The 14,774-nt window shown below is 42.8% G+C and overlaps 1 pseudogene; it reads right to left on the reverse strand.

Moving 5' to 3' along the window:
* Positions 1-8,739: 8,739 nt before the first annotated feature.
* On the reverse strand, positions 8,740-8,855 carry LOC149453940 (U2 spliceosomal RNA; annotated as a pseudogene).
* Between the last annotated feature and the right edge of the window lie 5,919 nt (positions 8,856-14,774).

A 14,774-nucleotide genomic window follows, 5' to 3' on the forward strand; every position in this document is an offset into this window, starting at 1 on the left:
TTCATTCTTTTCTACAGCTGTAGAAAAGAATGTCCTAAATCATGTCCTAAAGTGACAACCCTGGTCCTGGTGCGGTGAGTGAGCCTTTTCACCCTAGGGCAGAAAAAGTGTTACTGGCAGAATCACCAGGTAAAAAAAAAGGAATGCCTAATGCAAGACCACATCTATGGATGGGAAAGTTGAGCAAAGTTCATTGAAATGTATTTCTTAAAATTCACAAATGAAATAAATCCATTTTATAGAAACGTCATCCTCTTGCAAACCTGGATACTGCCTTTTAAAAGTGGCAGTGATGTGATCACTATGTTGTATGTAGCCTGTGCAGAGAGCTGAGCTATGGGAGGGGCCCAGCAGTTCCACCCACTACAGGCTGGGGGTGGATACAAGACCAGTCATCCTTCACTAAGACAGAGAACAGCAGTGACTGGTCTTTATTACAAGAAATTCCTGCATAGAAGAAACTGCAGGGGCTGTTTCATGCTGGATTACTGAACAGATCCAGAGGAAATGTACAAACCACACTAATATTTAGGTAAGGATACACAAGGCTGTTGTGCAATATTTATTTGGTTCAAATTTGAGCCCTTAATGGTTTTAAGGACATTTTCTTAAAGGTTTTAAAAATATATATGTACATTACATTACATAATGATGATTACTCATCATTATTATTATTATTATACAGTATTTATAATAATAATAATTATTATTATTATTAATCATCTATAGCCCCTAAAGAAATTATCCTCAATTAACAAACCTCTAAAAAAATATTAAACATAAAAAATTTAAAAACATCATATTTCCAACAATGGGTCTTTATCAAAAGCTTGGGAATAACATTCAGTCATAGCCCAACAATAATTACCAGCTTAGCCTATACAGTCCTGCTCCACACTGGCAGATTTTGAGTAATTGGTCATCCACCATAGGGAGACCAAGGCTTCTTTGCTCATGAAGAATTATTTAAATTAGAAAAAAGGTTATCTCTACAGTCAGATGTTGTGGTCAGGTCCTTAGGAAGGTGTGGAGGAGTCAAGGGCCAGCTCTGGTCATGGGGTCATAAGAGAGAACATGCAGTTGGCCATGGTAAGGACAACAATGTGGCTGATTCCTAGCAAGCCAGGAATGGATTATGTTTTTCAGGAGACTAGAGTAGCCAAACAAACCCATATGTACAAGCTCTCAACAATGGAAGTAGATGGTGAGCAATGATAGTTAGATCGGTGGGTATGTTGTTAGACAGTTAAAGTGGGCACACAGAGAATTTCATACAATCACATTCTTGATATTTCTCAATGTTTTTGTAGTTTCTTTAGTCAAAACTCCAGCCTCCACCTCTTCCCCTCATCATTAGTCTCATGTTAGTACAGAGAGAGAGAGAGAGACGAAAGCTGTGGAAAGCCCCTAGAGGGCCCAAAAACAGGCATCTCTATTGAAGATCAAAACCAAATAAAATACCTAACAATTTTCTATGATGAGAAATAAGGACACCTTTTGGAACAAAGTGTGTAGGACACCCCCTGGCATACAGTACTTTCCAGTTACATAGATCATGAATAATTATTATGCAGCAAATAACTGGTTAAGTGCTTTCTCATCACTGCGTTTCCTATGTATTAGCTTCTGAAAATAACTATTGGATAATTTAGAGGCTAAATAGAAGGCATTAAATTGCATGTTACCGTGCACTGCATTAAGGCTGCATTCACACTTGAGCATTTTGTAGCTTGAAGCTCAAAGCTCCAAAAAAGCTCAAACACCAGATCACGTGAACTGGCAACATAGAGAACAATTGATTTTTTAAGTTTGAACATTTTTAGAGTTAGAAGCTTCGAGCTTCAAGCTACAAAACACTCAAATGTGAATATACAGTTGCAAGAAAAAGTATGTGAACCCCTTGGGATTACGTGGAGTTTTGCATGAATTGGGCATAAAATGTGCTCTGAACGTCATCTAAGTCACAACAATAGAAGAACACAGTCTGCTGAACATAATACTACACAAACATTAGATGTTGCCATGGTTTAATTGCACATAACATGTAAACATTCACAGTGCAGGGAGGAAAAAGTATCTGAACCTTTGGACTTAACTGGTTGACCCTCCTTTGGCAGCAATAACCTCAACCAAACATTTCCTGTAGTTGCAGATCAGACCTGCACAACGATCTGGAGTAATTTTGGACCACTCCTCTTCACAAAACTGTTTCAGTGTAGCAATATTCTTGGGATGTCTGGTGTGAATCGCTCTCCTAAAATCATGCCACAGCATTTCAATCGGGTTGAGGTCAGGACTCTGATTGGGCCACTCCAGAAGGCGTATTCTGTGCTGTTGCAGCCATTGTTTTGTTGAATTACTTGTATGCTTTGGGTCATTGTCCTGTTGCATCACTTATCCTCTGCAGGGCTTCAGTTGACGGACAGATGGTCGTACGTTTTCCTGCAAAATGTCTTGATAAACTCTGGAATTCATTTTCCCATCAATGACAACAACCCGTCCAGGCCCTGAGGCAGCAAAGCAGCCCCAAACCATGATGCTCCCTCCGCCATGTTTCACGGTGGGGATGAGGTTTTGATGTTGGTGTGCTGTGCCTTTTTTTCTCCACACATAGTGTTGTGTGTTCTTCCCAAGCAATTCAATCTTGGTTTCATCTGTCCACAGTATATTTTGCCAGTAGTGCTGTGGAACATCCAGGTGCTCTTTTGCAAACTTCAAACGTGCTGCAATCTTCTTTTTGGACAGCAATGTCTTCCTCCGTGGTGTCCTCCCATGTACTCCATTCTTGTTTAATGTTTTCCTTATTGTAGATGTGTCAACAAAAATGTTAGCATGTGCCAGAGATTTCTGTAGGTCTTTAGCTGACACTCTGGGATTCTTCTTTACATCATGCAGCATTCTGCGCTGTGCTCTTGCAGTCATTTTTACAGGACGACCTCGCCTAGGGAGAGTAGCAACAGTGCTAAACTTTCTCCATTTGTAGACAGTCTGTCTTACCGTGGACACATGAACATCAAGGCTTTTGGAGATACTTTTGTAACCCTTTCCAGCTTCATGCAAGTCAACAATTCTGGATCGTAGGTCTTCTGAGAGCTCTTTTCTGCGAGACATGGTTCACATCAGACAGTGCTTCTTGAAACCAGTAAACCCAAAACAGGTGTGTGTTTTTTAAGGGCAGGACAGCTGTCAGCAACACATCCAATATCATCACACTGATTGGAGTCAAGGTTGGCTCACTCTTGGCTCCAATTAGCTCTGGGAGAAGTCATTAAGCTAGGGCCTCACATACTTTTTCCTCCCTGCACTGTGAATGTTTACATGTTATGTGCAATTAAACCATGGCAACATCTAATGTTTGTGTACTATTATGATCAGCAGACTGTGTTCTTCTATTGTTGTGACTTAGATGACGTTCAGAGCACATTTTATGCCCAATTCATGCAAAACTTCACGTAAACCCAAGGGGTTCACATACTTTTTCTTGCAACTGTAGCCTAAGGCAGCCCATCCATTCTTAATGGGCTTCCAAAAGACAAAATCCCGGCCAAAAGCACAGCTGGCTGTTCTTTGGAATGTAGTGTTTCGTAGTGTGGTGCTGCGTGCTGTGCTCCAGTGCAGGTGCCTGGGGAGCCATTTGAAATTAATTACAACAAAGTTCACCAACACACATGACTAGTAATCACAGTTAGACCAGTTTTAATATAGACTCTTCTTGCATGCACCAATGTGTTTATTGTAATCCTTCCTCTGCCACTCTACATAGTTATAAAGTTTGGGAATTGTTGCCTATTTAAGTGAGATAAAAGCCTAACAACAAAGTTTCAAGTCTGTATCTGTGTGGGTGTCCTTGTTCAGTTCCATAACATTTGTATAAAGCAGCAAGATTGTTGGTGTATTTCCACATTCAGTTTTAACTACAGGTCAACTTTCAGTTTAGTGGTCTTCGAACAAAAAGCGAAAGGTGCATTTTAACCTAAGATGGGTTAGGAAAGGATCAGTGTAACTGTACCTATGTGAGAGTCATTAATTCCACCTTCCACTGGTAACAGAAACAGTACAGGAAACACAATTATGAACCAGCAAAATCTGTGACCACATCCTCCCACTCAAAGAGGCATGAGATGCTTGTGTATGTGTCTTTAGCTCTAACATTGTGAACATTAGTGTCTCTTGTATGGAGACATCAAACAATGGTGTTTAGTTTAGTCGTGGAAGGATGTGACCAATACTATTCTAAAGAAAATGGGGCTGATTTCCTAAAGGTGTAGACCAGGGGCGGACTGACCATTTTGGAAACTCAGGCACTGCCCGAGGGCCCGGGGTCAGTAGGGGGCCCCATGAACTGCCCCTGGTACCTTTTTCATAGGCTTTTTTGAGTTTGGGCAAGGACACAGGGGACCCATGATCCCCTATTGCCCGGGGGCCCCATGAGTTGTCAGTCTGCCCCTAGTTACAGTACATGCAAGAGAAATGAAGTATATAGTGCTCTCTATACATAAATTGTGGCAATCCAATGCACTCCCACAGAAATGCACTCATACTTTATTCCTTAATACCAGACAGCTAATCAATCCCTCGTGTTACTTCAAAATATTATGTTCCAATTAAATGCATATTAACCAATCACCTCTCCTGCTCACCTTCTTAAATAGACCTCAGAACTAATCAAGGTCATAAACACATGTGGTCTCTCATCCCACATGATCTCCTCCATTTGTCTTCCCTTCTTTTGCATTCCCAACCTCGTAAGTAAAATAACATGCAAAAACCAAAATATATATATAGTGCCCTCTGTGCAAACAATATACTCCTCCAATAGTTTCAGAAATGTACTCACATTAACTAAATCAATGCCAGCATATCTTCAATCCTTCATTTGTGTCATATGTGCAGATTCACCGCTCACCCCCTATAGTGGGCCCAGCAGGGCCCAGTAGGGAGCCCCATGAGATGCCTCTGGTACCTTTTTCATAGGCTTTTTTAAGTTTGGGCAAGGACACAGGGGCCCCATGATCCCCTATTGCCCGGGGGCCCCATGAGTTGTCAGTCCACCCCTGGTGTAGACATTAGTCACTAAGGTTAGTGAATAATAAAGGTGGTCACTTTGAATGCCCAATCCTGTGTACGACAAATTATGAAAACAGGACATAGTTGCATGCTGAGGTGGACACAGCTTCATCTTATTCACTAAGCTAAGTGAGCAATAAATTACATGTATAACCAATTACTCATTTTCGGTCTTTAAATGTGCACCTTTATCAGAATAATAAAGTACTTGATGATTCTGCCAAGGAAGTCCTTGTGCAGAAACGTTCTGTATTAGGGTGACAATGCTCTGTTCCAGTGTGTCCTAAGTGTCAGTGATGTCATTGGTCTCTAGTGATTGGATGGGCTATGTTCTCATGAATATGAAGTGTTTGTGATGTCATGGTCTCTAGTGAATGAACAGGCTGTATCCCAATGAATATGAAGTGTCAATGATGTCATTGGTCTCTAGTGATTGGATGAGCTATGTTCTACTGAATATAAAGTGACAGTGATGTTACTTGTCTCTAGTGAAATGGACAGGCTGCATTCTTATGAATTTGTAGTGTCAGTGATGTTACTCGTCTCTAGTGAATGGATGGGCTGTGTTCTCATGAAGTGCTGGTGATGTCACTGATCACTAGAAAAATAAAAGACAGTGTTTTCATCAATATGAAGTGTCTTGGTGATGTCACTGTTCTCTACTTTTCATTTTGTTATTCTGAATTATGATAGTGTCCTTTCAACTACTTTGGAAAGAGTGAAAGAGAACCCATAGCAACAAGGCAACATAATGGTACCTCATTTTATTAAAGAAAAATCCTTGTAGTGAAAATGTGAACACTGTACACACTGTTAGAGGATATTATCACTTTTATGAACGGAAGAGTGTTTCACATAGTCCAGCAAGAATGCAAAGACCAGGCTGGATTGTACATGTTCTAGATAAAGCTTAAAAAAGCCTCTGCCAGGTTTAAGCTAACAAATGTCAAATACATTTTGTCTTTTAAAGAAACAAGCATGATGCTGCTAAACAGCCAAGAGGCTTTCAGCATGGTTCCCAAAAAAGACAAAAAACAGGATGTTCAAAAACAACATGTTAAGCCAGTAGGGCTCTAGAGCTTAAGGGTAGGTAAAAAAGAAGACTGTACAGATAAAACATCAACAAAGTCTAAAGTCAGTTTGACATCTGAAGAGTCAAAGGAAGGTACTGGAGGACAATATCACAGATGAAACTCAATTGAGGGCTAAAATCAGTCTGATATGTGACGAGTCAAAGGAAGGAACAGAATGTAGAGATCATAGATGAAACTCCAGTGGGGGTAAAAATCAGTAGGATTCCTAAATAGAAGGATAAGAAAATGGATGAAACCTCAGTGACTCCTAACATCAGTCTGGTACTTGAGGATTCAGGGGATGGTACAGAAGAAGGAGACCACAGAGGAAACTCTAGAATAGTCTAAAATCAGTCCAATATTTGAGGCGTTAAAGAAAGGTTGAAACCATGGATGAAACTCTAGTGTGGTCTAAAACTGATTTTATACCTGGGAGGTCGAAGAAAGGAACTGTCAGGGAGCGAGGAGCCAGACACACAAGGAGGTGCAATTAAAGGTAGGTTTAATAATATCAAAATAAGACAAGAGTCTATGCAAGTCCAACAGCGGAAATCGTAGCCAAAGCTGGGGTCAAGAGCCAGGAAGAATTGTCACCAGAGCCGGGATCAGGAGCCAGGAAGAATGGTCGCCAGAGCCGGGATCAGGAGCCAGGAAGAATGGTCGCCAAAGCCGGGGTCAGGAGCCAGGTGGAGTCTTAGCCAAAACTGAGTCGGTATCCAGGAAAGCAAAGAGTAGCTAAACAGGAGCTTGTTGCTGTGCAAGAGACAGGACACGAATGCAATGGACAGCTACAAACAGCAGACTTATATGTGATAAGCCGCCACCTCCTGGGGGAGGAGCCTCAGAGGACTGAAAGCATAAAGGATCCCACAATGCTTTGCAGACACCTAAGATGGAAACCAGCACATGGAGCAGCACAGCCCTGAGGAAAGGTAGGACCTTGACAGGAACAGAAGGAGGAGACCATAGATAAAATGCCAGTGAGGCCTAATATCAGTCTGATACCTGAATAGTCAAAGTAAGGAACAGAAAGGGACCATGTATGAAACTTTAGTCACAAAATGGAACAGAAGAAAGAAACCATGAATGAAACTCCAACATGGTCTAAAACCATTTTGATACTTAAGGATTCAAAGGGAGGTATTGAAAGAAGAGACCATGGATGAAGCTCCAGCATAGTATAAAATCAGTCTAATACCTTGTGAGTCAAAGGACAGTACCAAATTAGTAAACCATGAAATTCCAGTAAGACCTCACATCAGTCCTGACCTGTGGAGTCAAAGAAAAGTGTAGATGAAAGAGAAAATAGATGGAACTCTACTGAGGGCTACATCAGTCTCATACCTGAGGAGTCAAATGAAGGTACAGAAGGAGGAGACAATGGGTGAAATTCAAATGAGGCATAGCATCAGTCTATTTAGTACCGAAAAATTCAATTGGAGGTACAGAAGTAAGAGACCATGTATGAAACTCCAGTGTAGTTAAAATCAATTTACTACCTGAAGAGTCAGAAAGGGAGACGTAAGAAAAAGACCATGGATGAAATTCCAGTAGGGCAAAAAATTAAAATTAATACCTGAGGAAGAAGGCCCGTTTACTGAGTTTTATAATCGGAATGAAGGTTTCTTTGGGTTTGGGAAGGACAGCTCTTTTTTGCAGATCTGATTTCAACCAATGGTTCTCGGTTTATGAGGATTTGTGTTTTTTTTTTGTTTTAACAATCTTAAGGAATAGGAATGCCTGATGATGCAAGTTTTTTTTTTTAAGTCCGCAAACGTGCAAACTAGAACGAAAAAAACCGTAAGTGATCACAAAAAAAGTGCAAGTGCGAACACCACACGAAAAAGTGCACTTAGGGGTGTGCTTTTTTCCTACCCCTAAAGGGGCTGGACCACTACCCTGATCCCCCGGGGCACGAAGCTCCTGACAGGGACAAGGTTCCCATTTGATCCTCCTGGCCAAAAGGCGTGGTGGACCACCGTTCCTTGTGTCCAGCCGAAGCCGGACACCCAGTACTTGGTCAGGGGGCTCTCCCGAAGAGAAAACCCCCTAGGGATCAGGGGAGGAAGAAACCAAAAGGCCACACATCCTCCCCCTAGACTTCAGGGCAGGCCCGAGGACCCACACCCTCCATCCTGTGAAAAACACACACAAAAGCAAGAAAAAGTGACAAACGTGGGAGTGTAATAAATTAAATAAATAAGTAAAAATTAAAAAAAGTGGTCGTGGCAAATTGTGCACAGACCAGGCCCTGAGGCCTGTAGCAAAAATTGCCCTGGTCCTAGCCAAAAGGCCTGGTCCTAAGGGCGCTGTGCAAAAAGAGTGTAAAAACAGTGACCTTGTGCCATCTTCACACAGTGGGGTCCCACACCCAGGTGTTACTAGTGGCACCCCTGAGGGCGTCTACTCAGGGGGCACTGAGTTTGCGGACTTTCTACCTTCTCAGCCCCTGGCCAGACAAGGTAGATCCGTCCAAATCAGGAGGTACTGGGTCCTTCCGGTCTCCTCGGGGGAATTACTCCCAGGACCCCAGCTTAACTCGTGGGCATCCCGGTTTCTGTCCCCCCGGTACTAGCCTTCCAGACCCCCATCATACCAGTGAGGGTACTATACAACAGCCATCCCCGCAAAGCTAGAATGGCCGGGAGCACCCCCACTGGACACTGATAAGAACAGATACTACACTTGATCTTAGCCAAAAGGCCGAGAAGCCTGATGATGCAAGTATTTGACTCCAAGACACGCATGTGTGTTTTATCTATTGCTGGCAAGCAGAAAGAAATTTTTTCTCTGGGTAATGTGCTTGCAGCTCGGTGAGCACACAATCTTATGAAATATGCAGCTACTGGTAAACAAGCTGAATACAAATATAGATTTCCTTCCTTATTCTTCTTGTGTAACAAACATTGTGGTTAGTGCTTTAGTAGCTTTTGTGTCATGGAAAGTTGTGTGGACACTGAAATACAGAGAGCGGTCAGCAAACTCACAGCAAATAGGCAGGTAAACTACTGCAATGGAAAATAATTTACATACAAATAACAAAAAAAAGTCTAATGAAATGTTCTTTCTTTGAGGATGTGAGAGAACTCTACCAGAAGTAAAAACAAATGAATATTGGTAATTGAGACCTTCATGAAAGAAATATGTAAGCCAGCATTGATGACCTCCTTCCAGATATGTTAGTTGCCTGGTTGTCAAGCTGGTTCTCTAACTTTAATAAGTCACCAACTGGGAACTGTAAGCAGATTTTCAGTTCTTGCTTCAGTGGGTGCAAAATTATTCTGGGTTAGTGACTCCAAAAGAATTGAATCTAGGGGACCAGCATGCCATCAAGACATTTAACATCTTCTTTTCCAATAGCTTTTATTTCAAATTTCAAAATACAGACCAAAAAGGTGTACAAAAGTTCAAAAAATATGTTAGGTTGCTCCATACATAGGCATTTAACATTTTCTGAGAGATCACCACTGTCTAAACACTTTTCCCATCACACAGTTCCATTTAGGAAAAACAGGAGACACCTACATCCTGTGTAACTATCATTTTCATCCTGGCGTACCTCTTTTGCTCCTCACTGCCCTTGGTTACATATTTTGGTCCCATTACTCCAACCATTGTAGAGCAACTGAGGGCCTGTTTAATGATTGGAAGACATTTTCTTCCTATCAAGAGTGCTGGTTGCTGAGTGGTGAAGGTCATTCATCAGAGACAAAGGTTGAAATAACATCCTTCTCTGTGTCCTGGAGACACCCAGGCCCGCCATATAATTGTTCAATGGAGTTTCATGGTCCTAGAAGAACATGTCACAGATACCTTGTACTGTGGGAAACCTAAAAGAGAAGTATGGGATCTCTTTTTATTTCCAAAGCATACTTACAGTACCTAGGTAGCTGTAGCATCAGTCCGATTCTGCATCTGTCCCCTGGGGCTCTAAGTGTGAGAACTCAGCAATCACATGACTGCTGATTGCTGAGGTCTCACAGCCACTTTGAGCAGAGAGCGGTGACTGTCAGTAAGTGCTGTCTGCTCTGCCCTCCCCTCCCCTGCACTCACTGGAGTGTTAGGCTGTGGAGGGAGTACCTGGTTCAGGCTCTCAGTGGATCACTGAGAGGCTGTGCCAGGTGCCACTCCAGGCTCTTGGGTGGACCCCAACTTCAAAGTCAGGATCTTTCCTCAGCCTGGACCAGCTGAGTGACGCCAGCCCACACAGCAGGCTTCAGCCCACTGTCAGCTGAAAACGGGTCACAGGAGTGCAGAACAAACTGGACTTCCGTGACCCACAGGAGAAGTACAGCCAAATGAGCTTTGGCTGTACTTCTCCTTTAAAGGACTCTTGTTCAGGGGTCTCCAAACTTTCTAAACAAAAGGCCAGTTTACAGTCCCGAGACCTTAGGAGAGCTGGATTGTGGCCAGTGAGAATAGAAAATGCCCTGGCATCAGTGAGATTATGCAATGGGGGAGATTTAGTAAAACTGGTGCACTCAGAAACTAGTGCAGCTGTGCAAGGTAGCCAACCAGCTTCTAGCTTCTGCTTGTTCAAGCTTTGACAATATGTCAAACATGAATGTCACTCCACTTCCTCAAACTAAATCTTTCTAAAACGGAGCTCATACTATTCCCTGCAACCCATGCCCCCTCCCCTGACTTCTCCATCAAGATCAATAATACAACCATCAGTCTCTCCCCTCATGCCAGGGTACTAAGTATAACCCTGGACTCCCATCTGTCCTTTCTGGCCCAAATCCAATCACTGTCCAAATCTTGTAGACTTCACCTCCGCAACATCTCCAAGATACGCCCGTTCCTAACCTCGGAAACCACTAAGCAACTTATTCCCTCCCTGGTTTTATCTCGCCTTGGCTACTGTAACTCCCTCCTCATTGGCCAACCTCTTCAGTCTATCATGAATGCTGCTGCCAGACTCATCCACCTTACCAACCGTTCCATATCTGCCACTCCTCTCTGCCAATCCCTCCACTGGCCTCCACTCAGTGTCCTCCATCCCTCTCTGCCAATCCCTCCACTGGCCTCCATTCAGTGTCCTCCATCCCTCTCTGCCAATCCCTCCACTGGCCTCCACTCGATGTCCTCCACCCCTCTCTGCCAACCCTCCACTGGCTTCCCATTGCCAAACAAATAAAATTCAAAACATTAACAATAACATATAAAGCATTTATAACTCTGCCCCAAATTACATCACCATTCTTGTCTCCAAATATCACCCAAACCATCCTTTCTGCTCCTCCCACAACCTCCTGCTCTCTAGCTCCATTGTCTCCTCCTCCCATGCTCGTCTCCAGGACATCTCCAGAGCCTCCCCCTGGAACTCTCTACCCCAATCTATCCGACTATCGCCTACTCTGCCCACTTTTAGGCGATCTCTGAAAACCTCTCTCTTCCTGCTTTCAGCTAATAACCAAATCTTCTATTTCTCCTATCAGTTCATCCCCCACAATTATTACTTTTAGTTCCACCAGCCCCTCCCTCTTAGATTGTAATCTCCCAGGATCAGGCCCTCCTAACCCTCTTGTATTGAACTGTATCGCTGCTGTATCGTCTCCCTTTATATTGTAAAGCGCTGAGCAAACTGTTGGCGCTATATAAATCCTGTATAATAATACATAAATCCTGGAAGCCGATTGGTTTCTATGCAGAGCTGCACCAGATCTTGCACCATACAGTTATAGTAAATACCCCAATGTCTCAGACTTGGTGGTCAGTGGAAGTAAACAAAATTACACAACACCTGTGGTCAGTACGTGAAATACAGCCCCATCATTGGTATCAGTTGGAAGTATAGTGCCCAGTCACTGGTAGAGGGAATTGTGTCCAATTGTTCCTCTCATTAGGAGGAAGTATGTCCCATTGTTGGTGTCAGTGGAAGCAATGGTGCCTTGTATCAATTGAAGTAATAGTGGCTTGTGTAAGTGGTAGTAACAGTGCCCCAAGAGCCATATAAAAGCAAGCAAAAGGCTGCATCCAGCCCATTGATCACATTTTGGAGACCAATGTTCTTGTGGAAGGGCTGCTACATGGAACCAGCTGCATTAAATAAAGATGAACAATAATACTGCTGTTCAAGTGAATGCTTTTGCCCACGATGTGATATACTATGTTGGAAGATTCATAAAAGGTTTGTAGCAGAAAGTGAAGTTTGTGGGTGTCGAAAAGAATATGTACTGGTGGACCTGAAGTGGGTGTCAGATGGAATATAAATGTTGGGCAACTAGCACAGTGTACAGAAGCTACAAGGTATTGGCTACACAGGAAAAGATGGTTTAGCTCTCAGGTCTGGTGCACAGTGTGAGGAGTCAGAATGGAGAGAACTCTTTGAAAAGGAGGTAAGAGCCCTCTAGTGATAAGTGAGTCCCATTCTCAAATTGCCCGCCAGGTACTGCAGGATGTAGTGTGGGGGCACTGGCTAATTATGGAGCTGCCGGTGGTGTCTCAGATGATGTAATTGTGTGTGAACATTGCTGTATAAACATGCAACCATTTTTAGTTGATCATACGCCTACACAGCACACTGGTGTTGACAACCACAATATAAAATAAAGCTATTCATCTTGTTCTTGTGATGGGACTGCATTGAGCAACACAGCCTGATGCTGACGGTGTAAAGAAGCCCTTACTCATACAGTTTCATCAGCTGCAGAGATCAGTGAGGGATTGTTTTAAAGCTTGTTTACTGATAGTTAAGAATGTGTAAGGACTTAGATGTCCATAGCCTGGCCACAGTTCTACAACAGAGGAAAGGCAAGTCACTAAGCTGATTGTGCTGTGTTGCAGAGCTGTGTAAATTTCAGGACTAGATGGACAGAAATATAAATCCTTTGGCCGTTGGCTGGAAAAACAGCTTTTATATACTATATATACACCCACTTTATTAGGTACACCTTGCTAGTACCGGGTTGGAGATCTTATAACTGTGGAGGCCATTGGAGTACAGTGAACTCATTGTCATGTTCAAGAAACCCGTATGAGATGATTTGAGCTTTGTGACATGGGGCATTATCCTGCTAGAAGGAGCCATCAGAAGATGGGGACACTGTACTCATAAAGGGATGGATATGGTCAGCAACAATACTCAGGTAGGCCGTGGCGTTTCAATGATGCTTAATTGGTGCTAATGTGCCCAAAGTGTGCCAAGAAAATATCCACCATTACACCACCAGCCTGACCCATTGGTATAAGGCAGGATGGATCCATGCTTTCATGTTGTTTACACCAAATTCTGATCCTAACATCTTGATGTCGCAGCTGAAATCAAGACTCATCAGACCAGGCAACATTTTTCCAGTCTTTATTGTTTAATTTTGGTGAGCTTGTGCGAATTGTAGCCTCTGTTTCCTGTTCTTAGCTGACAGGAGTGGCACCCGGTGTGGTCTTCTACTGCTGTAGCCCATCTGCTTCAAGGTTTGACGTGTTGTGCATTCAGAGATGGTATTCTACATACCTTGGTTGTAATGAGTGGTTATTTGATTTACTGTCGCCTTTCTATCATCTTGAACCAGTCTGCCCATTCTCCTCTGACATCAACAAGGCATTTCTGCTGGCACTTGCTGGATATTTTCTATATTTCAGACCATTCTCTGCAAACCCTAGAGATGGTTGTGTGTGAAAATCCCAAAAGATCAGCAGTTTTTTAAATACTCAGACCAGCCTATCTGGCACCAACAACCATTCCACGTTCAAAGTCACTTAAATCCCCTTTCTCCCCCATTCTGATGCTCGATTTGAACTTCAGCAAGTTGTGTTCACCACATCTAGATGCTTAAATGCATTGAGTTGCTGCCATGTGATTGGCTGATTTGCAATTTGTGTTACCAAACAATTGAACAGGTGCACCTAATAAAGAAGACGGTGAGTGTACTGTATATGTATATATACCTGTAAGTGTATATATATAAATATATATATATATATATATACAGTATCTCACAGAAGTAAGTTCATGTGATAACACTGAAGAAATGACACATTGCAACAATGTGACGTAGTGAGTGTACAGCTTGTATAACAGTGTAAATTTGTTGTACTCTCAAAATAACTCAACACACCGCCATTAACCTTCCTGGTGGTAATCCCAAGTGTAGCTCGGGGTTAATTTTCAGTACCAAAAGCGGTAACCCCGAGCTACACTCGGGAATACACTGTAGTGTAACTTACCTTGTCCTGTGATCCCCCGATATCTTCCCGCTGTGTCCTCCGGCCGATGCCGGCATCTGTCTTCCGGGTTCCATTCCCTGCGAGCATCACGAAGCATGGGTGCGGAACCGGCGGGAGATTCAAAAAAGTAAAAACATGACATACACACAATACATTGTAATCTTTTAGGATTTCATTACTGTATCAAACCATTTCACCTCAGTTTTGTCCCGACTGCTTTGTCCGGCGCCCTGCCTGCACTTTTACTGTTCTTTCTGCCTGGAAACTGAGAATGTCCATGGCATCCAAAAAGTGTCCCTTTAGGTCAAGAGTGGTTTTAGACCGGCTAGAGAACAGCGATAGTAAATTAGAACCACTTGTAGAATTGAGTGATAATGATTCGTGGGGAAATTCGTCATCAGACACTGAAAGTGAGGACAGCGACAATTCTGCCACTGAGCTTAGTGATGTGCGAACTTGGTGCTC

The sequence above is a fragment of the Staurois parvus genome, unplaced genomic scaffold (assembly GCF_062004578.1).
Source record: "Staurois parvus isolate SC_StPar_1 unplaced genomic scaffold, SC_StPar_1.0 ptg000444l, whole genome shotgun sequence".
NCBI classification, from domain to species: Eukaryota; Metazoa; Chordata; class Amphibia; order Anura; family Ranidae; genus Staurois; species Staurois parvus.